This window comes from Myotis myotis, unplaced genomic scaffold, assembly GCF_014108235.1.
Source record: "Myotis myotis isolate mMyoMyo1 unplaced genomic scaffold, mMyoMyo1.p scaffold_m19_p_2, whole genome shotgun sequence".
NCBI classification, from domain to species: domain Eukaryota; kingdom Metazoa; phylum Chordata; class Mammalia; order Chiroptera; family Vespertilionidae; genus Myotis; species Myotis myotis.
This window is the reverse complement of record NW_023416324.1, coordinates 172719137-172732830: the sequence shown is the minus strand read 5'-3', so window position 1 is coordinate 172732830 and position 13694 is coordinate 172719137. Positions and strand designations below refer to the sequence as shown.

Below are 13694 nucleotides of genomic sequence, written 5' to 3'. Positions count from 1 at the left end.
CAGGATCTATGTTTCACACTCTTCCTGTGACATTGTGTGTCTAATAAATGATCTCAAGAAAGCATAGACCAGATAATAGGAGTTTCCTAACATAAAGTGAAAGGACAAAAACAAACAGAAAAACCTGAGAGGGTGAGAAAGTGACAGCTCCATTCTCACTACAGCTCATCCCTATGTCAGAAATGGAACTTTCCAGAAAGAGACACTATGAGGCATGGCTTGGGGCGCAGGCAGGTCTAGAAAAGGACAACACTGGGAATGTACCAGGTATTGTGTTGGCAGAGGTGTGATGTGTGCTTGTGTGTGAATGTGTTTTAGCAATAACCACACCAAACCACACTAAATAGACAATGTTCACGTTTGGAACCATGTGTGAAAGCATGTTCAGGTTGGTAAGTTCCTGTGGACCAGGAGGAACTTGTGGTGAGCTGGCCCGCGAGCATTCTCCACTTCATCCTCCCACCCCTCCCTCCTCTGACAACCTCCGATCTCCCGTTCTATTCTTTCCTTTCTCTTTCCTTCTTCCACTGCCTGCTGTCCACAACAACATAAACAATAGTCACTACTTGCTGAGAATCTGCTACCTGTTCTTCATTAATATAATCCTCAAAATAATCTTTCAAGGTAGGTATTATTATGCCATCATATTTAGGATCAAACTCTTTGCAGGCAGCTGAGATATCATTCAAACCCAGATCTGCCTGAATGCAAAGCCCATACTCCCTCCAGTTTCTCTGCTGGTTTTCAGTCCTAGGAAGGATTGTTCATTTTATGGTTCATTCCAGGAGCCCAGGATTTTGTTTGTGGAAGGCTCTGGGCAGTCCTGTTTCTCTTCCTCCACCAACTCCACAGAACCAACAATGTCCTACTGAACAATCATGCAACAATGATTCAGCACCATGGACAACAGCACCCCACAGGCACTTATACCTCATTCTGATCCCAGGCAATATATTCCTGGATGGTCCCTTCCACTTCAGAGGTGTCTAGGGCCCACCTTGAAAAACACCTCATTAATAATAGCTAACCTGTACAACATGCCAGACTGTCCTAAGCAATTTGCATGTATTATGAGGTAGATAAAAATATTATACCCATTTTAAAGATTAGGAAACTGAAGCACAGAGTATTAAATAATTTGCCCTAGGTTGTGTGGCTATTAACTGATGGATTCAGAATTCAAATCATTCAGATCATCTGATTCTGGGGGTGTGCCTCACCATCATGCCCTGTGATACAAAGATAACAGGGGCACTGAAATCACATAGCAGTACTTGTCATAAGACAGTCATCAAGAAAATATAGATATATTTATCATAATTTAAAAAGGATCTGACTTGAATAAAGCACAAAATCTAAACTATTTCACAGGGGCTTATCAATTCAGGTTCAGAAACACCACAACTTGATGTGGTTCTGGAAACTGGTAAGAAAGGTAAGTTCATTTCCCAAGCAAATAGGAATGATGTGGCCTGGAGCCCATGGCTCTATTCTTGGTAGGTATTAATAGTTAGTAGGTAGGTCACTTTGAGCAAGTCACTTCCACTCTCTAGACCTCAAGTTTCTTATTTGATGATTGCAGAGAGTGGAATAAATAATGTTTAAGGCTTCCTCTAACAGCAATCCCATTTCCTTCCAGAAATATTAGACATCAACTCTTTGCTCTTGCCACATAGGATCTAGTGCCATCATTTTAGCCTGGGAAATGCCATTTTTATATTAATTTAAATGGTACATCAGTGGATAGTAATAATCTACACTAATAAAAGAGAAAAATGGTAATTGGCATACGGCTCTACCCTTTTCATTGGCTAATCAGGGCTATATGCAAATTAACTGCCAACTAAGATGGCAGTTAACTGCCAACAAAGATGGCAGCTAATTTGCATATGTAGGCACAATGCAGGGAGGCGAAAGGGAAAGCAGGAAGAAGCCCCCTGCCACTGACAGTGATCGGAAACCCAGGGGGAGCTAAGAGGTGGGGGGCAGGGCAAAGGCGGCCCTGGGGCCGCCTTTGCCCTGCCCCCCAGCCATGATTGGAGAATCAGGCGCCTTTGCCGCCCTGGCCAGTGATAGCAGGAAGTAGGGGTGGAGCCAGGGATGGGAGCTGGGCACGGTCGAAGCTGGCAGTCCCGGGAGCTAGGGGTCCCTTGCCTGGGCCTAAAGCGGAGCCCACGATCGCGGGGCTGCTGCAGCTGCGAGTCCCCGCTGCCCGAGCCGGACGCCTCAGCCAGAGGCGACCTGCAGGGGCAGGGGCGGAGCCCGCAAGATTGCGGCGCCCCCCTGCTGCCACTGCGGGTCCCCGCTGCCCGGGCAGGACGCCTAGGCCAGAGGCGTTAGGCCTGGGCAGGGGCGGAGCCTGCAACCTCGGGGAGCTGTGGGTCCTCTGCCCAGGCCTAATGCTATGGCCAGAGGTGTTAGGCCTGGGCAGGGGCAGAGCGGGAGATTGCAGGGAGCTGGGAGTCCCCTGCCCAGGCCTAATGCCTTGGCCAGAGGCGTTAGACCTGGGCAGGGGCGGAGCCTGCAACCGCGGGGAGCTGGGGATCCCCTGCCCAGGCCTGACACCTCTGCCGGAGGCCTCAGGCCTGGTCAAGGGGCCGATCCGGTGATTGGTGATCGGAGGGTGATGAGGGTCAACTCCTCAGGCCTGATGCCTGGGCCAGAGGCATCAGGCCTGGGTGGGGGGCAGAGCCGGGGATTGGAGGGATATGATGGTACCCTTGCCCAGGCCTGAAGCCTGGGTCAGAGGCGTCAGGCTTGGGCGGGGGGTGGAGCAAGTGATCAGAGGGAGATGGGGGTCCCCTGCCCAGGCATGATTCCTGGGCCAGAGGCCTCAGGCCCTTTGCGGGGGTCAGAGCCAGTGATCAGGGGGAGATAGGGGTCCCCTGTCCAAGCCTGACACCTCTGGCGGAGGCGTCAGGCCTGGGCAAGGGGCAGAGCCAGCAATCGGAGGGGTCTGGGGGTCCCCTGCCCAGGCCTGACACTGGGCCAGAGGCATCAGGCCTGGGCTGGGGGCAGAACCAGTGATGGGGGGAAATGAGGGTCCCCTGCCCAGGCCTGACACCTCTGTCAGAGGCATCAGGCCTGGGCAAGGGGCAGATCCTGCGATTGGAGGGTGATGGGGGTCAACGCCTAAGGGCTCCCAGTATATGAGAGGGGGCAGGCTGGGCTGAGGGACACTCCCTCCACCCCCCCCCCCCCACACACACCCAGTGCACGAATTTCGTGCACCGGGCCCCTAGTCCTATATAATAAAAGGGTAATATGCAAATCAACTGGTGGAACTACCAGTAACTATGACGTGCACTGACCACCAGGGGGCAGACCCTTAATGCAGGAACTGCCCTCTGGTGGTCAGTGCACTCCCACAGGGGGAGCGCTGCTCAGCCAGAAGCCAGGCTTACTGCTCACAGCTCACGGGAGCAGGAGCAGGCCTAAGCTGTCAGTTGGACATCCCCCCAAGGGCTCCCAGACTGCAAAAGGGCACAGGCCAGGCTGAGGGACCCTCCGCCTCACCCCCTCCCCCGCCTCTAGTGCACAAATGTCATGCACCGGGCCTCTAGTAGTAAGATATTATGGCTACCTTATTGAATTGTTAACAAATTAGATAATATCCTTATTGATTAGAAAGCACAAAAATAGAAATGCTCCAACATTGCTGGTGTGGAAGTAAATTTGCCAAAATAACGCTACATATCAATAGCCTTAAAATGTACATTTCAAATTTTACTTCTATAAGTTTATCTTAAGAAAGTAACTATGGGCAATAACAGCACTACCTCTGTGACTACTATTACTACTTCTACAAGATTTCAACTCCAACGATATTTGTAGCAGCATTGTTAATAATAGCAAAAAATTTCCAAGCAAATTAAATGTCTCACAATATGGGATTGTTAAATCCATTTTGGTATGTGTATCTAATGAAATACTCTGAAGTCACAGGAACTAAGTGAAAAAAAAGTATTTGAATCCATGGGAGAAATGTCTTATGCAGACTAAAAGTCAACAACCAAAAGTTAGTTAAAATGTTAAACTATAAGTATTTGTAGTAGATGTTGAATTGTGCCAACCAGACTCATCTAGAAAGAAGGATTATTCCCCCAGCTGCTGGGGAGTATTGCTGGCAGACGGCTCTCTGTTGTCAACCCTTTTCAGGAATTGCCTTAGCTGGAAAGAGCATGCCTAAGGTCATGTCCCCTTTCTGGATTCAATTACTGAATTATACAGAAAGGAGGAGTATAAAGGCCTGGTCCCCTCACCCTAACTGGGAACAACTCAGCAGGACCATCCCAGTCCAAACCCTGCTTTGTCCCTACACTTCCACAAGTGGTGATCCCAAGAGTACTCCCTTTAAAGCTAATAACAGTCCTGCACTGCAATTTCCATCTCAGAATCTACTTACCAGCAAATCTGATCTGCAACAATATGAAAATTTTAAAACCCCCACATATTCTTCATTAACTTCTTCTTTAAAAAGAAAATGAAAATATGAAAGCATTGCATATCATCCTAATAAATGTGCAATTTGGTTATAGCAATGCTTAAAGGACATTTTGAGCCTTAAACAAATTTCTCAGAAAACAAAGAAGATGAACAAAAATTAGTCAAGCCTCCAACTCAAGAACTGAGAAAAAAGAAGAAAATAAACCTAAATAAAGCTGAGGAGGGCAGTACTAAAGGCAAAGGCAGAAAGTAATGAACTAGCACCCCAAACAAAACAACTGAACAGTTTGTGAATAAAACCAAAAGCTCTCCTTATTGTTGTTGAAAAATAATAAAGTAGACAATTATTTGAGGTTGGAGAGATAGAGAGGTAGAGATAAAGATATAGAGATAGAAATAGAGATAGATGAAGAAAGAAGAGGAGGGGGAGGAGGAAGAGAAGGAGGAGGAAGAGCAGGAGAAGAATATGAGTAGGAAGAAGAGGAGGGCTAGAACCAGAAATATTAGAAATAAAAAAGGGGGCATAACTATAAATGCAAGAGATTTTATTAAATTATGAGAGAATAATTAGAAAGCCTAAATGAAATGGAACTTTTTGGGAAAACATAAATGATCAAAAGTGATTCAACAGCTCAGTAATTTCACTTCTGGGTATTTATCCAAAGAATATGAAACCACTAATTCCAAAAGGTAAATGCACCCTTATATGCATTGCAGCATTAATAGCAATATCCAAGTGTCCATCCATAGATGAATGGATAAAGAAGATGTGGTATATATACACAGTGAAATATTACTTGGCAATAAAAGAGAATGTAATCTTGCCATTTGCAACAACATGGATGGATTTAGAGGGTATTATCTTAAGTTAAATCAGTCATGCAGAGAAAGATAAATACTATGATCAACTTACATGTGGAATCTTAAAGAAAAACAAAACAAAACAGAAACAGACTCGTAGATACAGAGAACAAACTGATAATTGCCATAGGGGAGGAGGTGCAGGTGGATTAAAAAGGTGAAGGAGAATAAGAGATACAAACTTCCAGTTATAAAATAAATAGATCATACATATGTAATACACAGTACCAAGAATAAGGAATTATCCAAAGAAAATGATATTATAATAACTTTGTGTAGTAACATATGGTTACTACCTTATTGTAATCACATTGAAAGGTATAATGTTGAATAACTGTTGTACCTGAAACTAACATAAAATTGTATGTCAATTACACTTTCATTTTTTAAAAAAGTGATTCAAAAAGTAGAAAAGCCTGGCTAGTTCAATAATAACAGATGAAATTGAATCAATATTCAAAAGTCTCCTTGCCCGACCTTCCTGGTTCAGACAGTATTATGGGCAACTTATAAGAATCATTAAGGAACAGATAATTCTTCTCTTACATAAGTTGTTCCAGAGCACAGAAAAAGATGTTACGTTACAATTTATTTTATAAGGTCAGTATAACCCGGTTACAAAATCTGAATAAGGAGAGCACCCATAAAAACAAATTATAGACCAACCTCCTTACTAAATTAAGCAACCCCACCCCATTAAACAGCCAAATCCAGTAAAGTGTTAAAAGAACAACACATAGAGCATATTTCAGGAAAGAAAGGATAGATCAAGATTACAAAATCTATCAGTATAATATACTTTTTAACAGAATAAAAGAGAAATTTAAATGACAATCTCAATATAGTCAGGGAAAAAAATCTGTAAAATTTCACATCAAAATATCAAAGAAAAGCAAACACACCTCTAAACACATTAGAAGGTAAATGGAACATCCTTTATTTCATAAAAGCTATGTGCTTAAACCCCACAGCAAACTTCATACTTAAGTGGCAAAATATTACTAGGGATGTAATGTACAACATGATGACTATAGTCAACACTGCTGTATGAGCTATAGGAAAGTTGTTAAAAAAATACATCCTAAGAGTTCTCACCACAAGGAAATGACATTTTTTCTTTTCTTTTTTTTGTATCTATGTGAAATGACGTATCTTAACTAAACTTATTGCAGTAATCATTTCACAATCTATGCAAGTGAAACCATTATGCTGTACACCTTAAGCTTATACAATGCTGTATGTCAATTATATCTCTGGAAAAAAATAAAACTAAGCAAAATATATAAAAAACAATAAGACATTCTGGGAAATAATCAATGTATACTTATTCAGATAAATGGCAAAATATTAGAAGCATTACTATTAAAATCCAGAACAAAATAAGAATGTGCTTTCAGATGTCTACAACCTACTAGAAGTCCTAGACAATTAAATTAAATGAGGAGAAGAAATAAGAGGTGTACGTATTAAAATAGAAAAGGTGAGCTGTCACAATTTTTAAATGGTATGATAGTATGCCTAGAGAAAACAGGAGAATAAAATAACATAAATTATTACAGAATTTTAGCAAAGTGACTATATGAAATCAATATTAAAAATAAAATGCTTCTGCCTAAACTGGTTTGGCTCAGTGGATAGAGCGTCGGCCTGCGGACTGAGAGGTCCCAGGTTCGATTCCGGTCAAGGGCATGTACCTGGGTTGTGGGCACATCCCCAGTAGGAGATGTGCAGGAGGCAGCTGATTGATGTTTCTCTCTCATCGATGTTTCTGACTTTCTGTCTCTCTCCCTTCCTCTCTGTAGAAAATCAATAAAATATATTTAAAAAAAAATAAAATGCTTCTCTGGCCAGGTGGCTCAGCTGGTTGGAGCATCGTCCTGTACACCAAAAGGTTGCGGGTTCGATTCCCAGTCAGGGCACATAGCTAGGTTGTGGGTTCAATCCCGAGTCGCGGTGCATGCAGGAGGAAACTGATCCATGTTTCTCTCTCTCTCCATCCCCCTTCCACTCTCTCTAAAATCAAGAAAAACATACCCTCCAGTGAAGACTAAAATAAGAGCACAAAATGTTTTCCTTTATATAAGCAATAACCAAATATAAAATATAGCATAATAGAAAAATATCTCTTTTTTCTGAAAAGTTAAATGTACTCTGGAATAAGTCTAACAAGAAATGTGTTAAGACCTTTATGGAAAAACCTATAAATATTTATTGAAGGACCTAAAGGAAAACCTGACTAAATGGATAAATATCTTATTCATGGAAAGGAAGGCTTAGTTTGTTTTAGTTCTGGTATTTACTAGCTCCATGACTCTGGAATAATTAAAAAATCTTAATCTAGCCCAAACCACTTTGGCTCAGTGGATAGAGAGTCGGCCTGCGGACTCAAGGGTCCCAGGTTTGATTCCGGTCAAGGGCATGTACCTTGGTTGCAAGCACATTTCCAGTGGGGAGTGTGCAGGAGACAGCTGATCGATGTTTCTCTCTCATCGAGGTTTCTAACTCTCTATCCCTCTCCCTTCCTCTCTGTAAAACATCATAAAATATATTTTAAAAAGATAAAATAAATAAAAAATCTTAATCTGGCCGAGCCCTAGAGTCTCATTTGTAAAATTAGAATAACAGAATATTCCTTATGCAGTTATTATAATTATTGGAACTTATAAAAGGAAATGGTATTTTTTTAAAAAACTTAGAATTATATGTAATACTTTAATAGGGCAAATATATGTTTGTTACTGCAAAAAAAAAAAAAAAGAGAGAGAGATGAAAGGATGCACACAACATAATAGGTACCTCCAAGGAAATTAGAAATTAGAAATTGAGATTCTATTACCTGTAATGTTTTAATTCTTTTAATAATGTATTCTTTATAAAATTTTAAAAATATAAAGGACATTTCATATTTTCATCGTCTTATTCTGCTTCTTTCTATTTTCTCTAGCACAACCCAAGTCAGTCTTCTCAAAGTTTACCTACGTTGGTTAGAGCCTTATAGCACATTGACTTAAAGATAGATAGTCAAGCAGTTATTGTATGGAGAACAAATCTATGTGCATTACATATAAACATGTAGTGTGTGTGGGATTACATTATGAACAATGTGCATTACATGTCCTTTTGTAACTTTTTGAGTATCATATATTTTTATGTGAATTTCAGCATTTGGATGCGTAAATATGCACCATAGTTAAATAAAGGAATTATCTGCACCTGAAGTTTTTCTATATCAGAATTGTTATTTTGTACATCATAGTGGGCATTTTCTATCTTCCACTTATCCCATCTTTCCCTGTAACATTTGGTTAAAATAATAATTCAATTATGCTTGTATATTTACCCACTTCTTGCTATGTGTAAAATACTCTACTAGGAGGTAAAAGGGATGCAGGGATGAATTACGACTGATCTCAGCCCTCAGTGAACTGACAGTTCACTGGAGGTACCACAGAGCTTCCATAACAGCTGTAGTACTGAGCTGTGTGAGCTAAGCCTCAGAGGCAGGAGAACTCAGGGCACAATGATGCTCATGTGGTTGATTGAGAAGAAAGGACAGAGAAGAGAAAAAAACTCTTGTTTATAAAGTGTACCTGACATGCTTGCACCGGAGGGAGAAACTGTGGAAATCAAAACTTCAAGGCTCCTAAGTTGGGTCTAATTTAAAAGAGTTTCTTAATGCTATGAGATTATTTCTTGTATTTTCAATTTTAATAAAAATTATAGCTAATGAATTCCTCAGGTCAAACTAACTAGAAATGTGCCATTTCGTTTCCCCCCAAATTTTCCAAACTCATGAACCCTGTTGGGTGGAGAGTGGGTGAGATGTTTAGAGGTCTACACATTGGGGCCTGTGAGGTGAAAAGAGGTTCTCTTCTATTATTCCTTTGTACCACTGGTTTCTGATGAGGAGAACAAATTGCCAACACTATCCTACATCCAGAAATCTAGACCTGTCCGAAATCAGAAGAGGATAGCCTTGGAGTCCAACACACTGGGTCTACATCTCATCATGCAATTTCCTAGATTTGTGGTTTTAAGCACAGTATTTATTCTTATTTAATCGGTCTGAGCCTAAGTTTCCTCAGGTGGGAAACTGGAACAGTGATATAGTGAGAAAGGTTAGACATAATGAATATAGATTTCCTAGCACGGTGCCTGGCACACAGGATTTAGTAGCTGTTAATTGCCTTTCTTTTTTTTTTTTTTAAATCAAATACAGGTAAATGTATCAAGATTCCCTGATATCTTTAGTGCTTTGTACTGGAGAAAGGGGTTTAAGATGAGAGACGGTATGAAGCTAGGGATGAAAATCTTAGACCTCGTTTTAGGGAAGAGGATGAAGGGAAGGATGATGCTTTTCAGAACCAGAGGTAAAAGATTAAGTGGGGTGAATTTTCACTTTCACCCCTAAGAAGCAATTAATGAATAAAGCAGAAAACTATGACATGGGAACTTTGTGGCAGCTTCTGCTTGCAGGTGTTAGGAGTGGCTGGATGCGAAAGCTAGATTAGGATACGGGAGGGTTTGGCAAATGAGCACAGTTAGTCACGTGGCTGAATGTGTTTAATAAATTATAGTTCAATTGGAGAGATTGACCTCCCTGAGTGAATCACTTTGAACTAGACAAACACAATGGAAATCAGTCCCCACTAAAGAATAAAAAATCATTTTATTTGATTGACTGACATTGTTTTGGGCAGAGCATGGAATTACATGCTGAGTTTAGGTAGGTCAGAAAGACATCCTGTTATTGATGGAATTACATGTGTTTATACAGTCTTCCAATCATTCACTAGGTGTGACTTTTAACTACATAAATAGATCTACTCTCAAATTTATCTTTCTCCCACCTCCCAAGTGATATAACATAGATGTTCCTCATATTTTCAATGGAAATGTCATTCTTCAGATCAGTATGCTTGATAATTGGTATTATTTACCTCCACCTCTTTTCTCCTCCAAAATTTGAATACCAAATAAAAAACCAACCTACCAAGTTTTGTTTTATATTATCTGTCAGCTCTGTCCATTTCTCTTAATTTAATTCCTTGTGACAGCACCTCCAATTTCTGGGTAACAACCCCTAATTGGCCTCAGCATTTGCCTCTAGTCTTCACAACTTCCTCACTCCATTTCATTCTGCTCTGCATATGAGCACTCTACTCTACAAAAGCTACTAGCTTCAATTATTCTCTTTCTTAGGAACCAATAACTGCTTCTTATTGACTATCAGTTTGTGTCTAATTTCTTTTCCAGGCATTCAAGGTCCTTTATCATCTAGTTTAATCCAATCTTCCACTAGTTTGGGTCAAGACAGTGAAAAATCTGGGACTAGGAATGATAGTTGTCATGCATTCTTTCTGTTGACAGTTGGGGTTCTGGGATAAAAAGGAAGCAAACAACGTCAATACTAGATGTAGCTTTCTGGGTCATGATTTATCAGATGCTGAAAGTAATTTATCATTACTTTCATGTCTAGTAATGAAAGACTTGTAACTCATGAGCTGGGGGCAGAGGTATTTATTTGCCTGGGGGCTGATGAGGAAGAGGTCAAAGAGCTGGAATAATACCATGAATCTATCCAAAGTGATAAAAAAAAAAAAGACAAACATGATAGGGGAGATGCCTAGTGACACACACAAATACACATACGTATATAGGATTGCAAAGAGTGCTTTAAGCTGTATTTATGGGCTATATCTATATGGCAACATGGCTTTGGACCAAAAATTGGCTTATGATGGGACTTTATGACCCTAAAGGCAGAGCACCTTATGAGTGAGCAGTAAAGGGCAAGGAACATGTGTAATAGCATTGTGAGCATTGTCCATAGGCCACTTGGCCACAAGGAGAAGATGCAGGGTGCATTCCCAGCCACTACTATTCTGGCACAAGGGAAGTTGAAGCAGTGAAAGGGAACTTGTCCTGGCTATGCGTTTGCAGAAAGTCTCATTGAGCTAAAAATAGAGCATCATACAAATGTTTTTATTTCACTCTTGTCATGGGGTCATGAAGCTTAACTAGATGAACTCCTGTGGGCCTCCTTCTGACCAACAGAAAGACCCTGCCTGCTGAAGTATGCAGAGACTTTTTTTTTTTTTTTTTTTTTTGGAGAGAGAAGCCATTCCAACTCAGAGGTCAGGGTTGTCAAGAAGGAGAAGCCTGGCTGTAATAAATAGCCAGAAACTATAGATTAAGGCTAAGAGAAGACAGAAAAAAGAATGGTCCTTAAAAAAAAATGCCTGCATGTCCATGGGTTCATATCTGAAAAAACAACCTTTAGAAATAAGGTAGATATAGGAAGAGGGAACAAATGTATATGAATTACTTCATGAAAAAAATAGCTCAAAATGATCTGAAAATAGTAAGAGACATAAACAAATAAAAACTATTGGCAAAATAAAAAGATTAGGGGTAGTTTGGGAAGTGGACTAGTTCATTTCAGAGCAAGAAGAGCAAAGAACGGCTTAGCCTGGGAACAAGGATGACCAGGAGAACTGCTAGTGGAGGTTATTGCGCAGTTTCCTTGATCTTTGAAAAATTTTGGAGAACGACAGCAAAAAGCCAATAGATTAGCAGCAAGCAAATTTAATCTTATCTTTATTATTAAAAAAGGAAGATTATAGATTCTACAAAGTGTAAACAGTGTAAGCATGATACTAATCTTAGCCAAGAATCCCTATCATATTTTAAATGACTCTAAAATAAAAATCACATATAATCTTACCACTAACCATAGCCACAAGTAACATTTTGCTGTAAATCTTTTATGGACTTCTATCATGTACAGATGTATGCATTGAATTTTTTTAACTTTTTTTTTTTTTTAACTTTTTCACTTAACAATATATGGTGACCATTATTTGGTGTTATTAAACATTCTTCTACATAAAATAGTGTTTTTCATGGCTACAGAGTATATTATTGTATAAATGGACCATAATTCATTACTTGTCCCCCATGTTGCTATTTATTGTTTTGTTACTCATTTTTAATGGTTAAGACTATGACCTTTACTATTTTTGCTTTAAAGGTACTTGCTGAGGTTTTATTTGTAACCTAATATAGAATTAATTTTTGTAAATGTTCCATAAGCCCTGGAAAAGAAATTTATTCTTTGCATGTTAGATATAATGCAACATATATTTTTTAAAATTGCATTTCACAATTCCTCTATTTATATTATTTCTTGTTTGATTACTTGATATATGAAAGCCCTAGAGTGGCATTTTGAAGTCTTTCACCATTATTGTGTTTTGTATGCAGCATGACCTTTTCATCTATCAACATTTATTGATGCATACATTTCCATGACGGTAAATTTTCACTGTGAGCTGGATTCTTCATTATAAAACAACCCTCATTGTCCTATTTAATGATATTTGTCTTGAATTTTTATTTTAATATTTGCACGTCATTTTATTTTAGGAATGACTATGGTAAACAACATATGGTTGGATTTTAGTTTTGGACCTAATATGCAGACCTTTCTTAAAAGTAGGTTAGGTTATTTCATTTGTTTTTGTTAATTGTTATAATGGAGGTAACTGATCTCATCATGTTTTGCTTCTTCTAATTTTTTTAATGCTATGTCCTTTATTTTCTGTCTTTTGCCATATAAAGTATGTTTTCTTATAAGATAGATTAATGAAAAAGGTATTATGTAACTATTATTTTCTAAATTTAAATGTCAAAAATGAGATGATGCTCTCATAGTTAAACCAAGGCACTAAGAGCATTTTGTTTTCAGTGTCCCATCCTTTCCTGTAGACTCTGGACAAACACCAGTGTTTCCCAGGCTTTTACAAATGTAGTCTGGGGTTTCAAATTCACGTTTGTTGTTTCATAATTTTTGTAACAATGCATATCTTCTCTTTGAATTTTACTTTTGCATACTATTTTAAAACTGGATTTACAATAATTAGCTAGACATCTCTTTTTTTTTAATTGGGTTTAGTACTAATTAACTATCCTTCATGGCATCGCTTCCTCCCCATACTTAATCTGATTTTCTATAGACTAAACTCTGCTCATTAGTTCTACCTAATAGAGTTTAATTGTGTTACTGTGTTCTAGTTTCCTTGCAATCCTTCCATACTTCATTCATATCATTGCATACCATATTTTGTTTTCATCTCAGCCTATTCTGGTTCTCTTCTGATTTGTAGAGGCCCTGGCTCCTTGCCCTCTTAAGAGGATTCCAGTCTCCTAAAATGTCTTTTGAGGTCTAACTGGAGGAGTTCATTTATTTTTATTCTGTATGCTATTCTTTCTCCCTTATCTAGTTTTACTGTTTACTCATTCTTAAAGAAGGAAGTATTCTATAGACTTGATGCTTGTCAAATAGCAGGTCTTGAATCTTGTTCTTCCTGAATGCTGAAATAAGA

At 39.3% G+C, this 13694-nt stretch overlaps 1 protein-coding gene across 4 annotated transcripts in view; it reads right to left on the bottom strand.

Annotated features, from left to right (window-relative positions):
• Positions 1 to 13694, bottom strand: part of DGKG (diacylglycerol kinase gamma) — a 206065-nt gene that overhangs the window by 174994 nt on the left and 17377 nt on the right. The gene's annotated exons all lie outside the window — the stretch shown is intronic.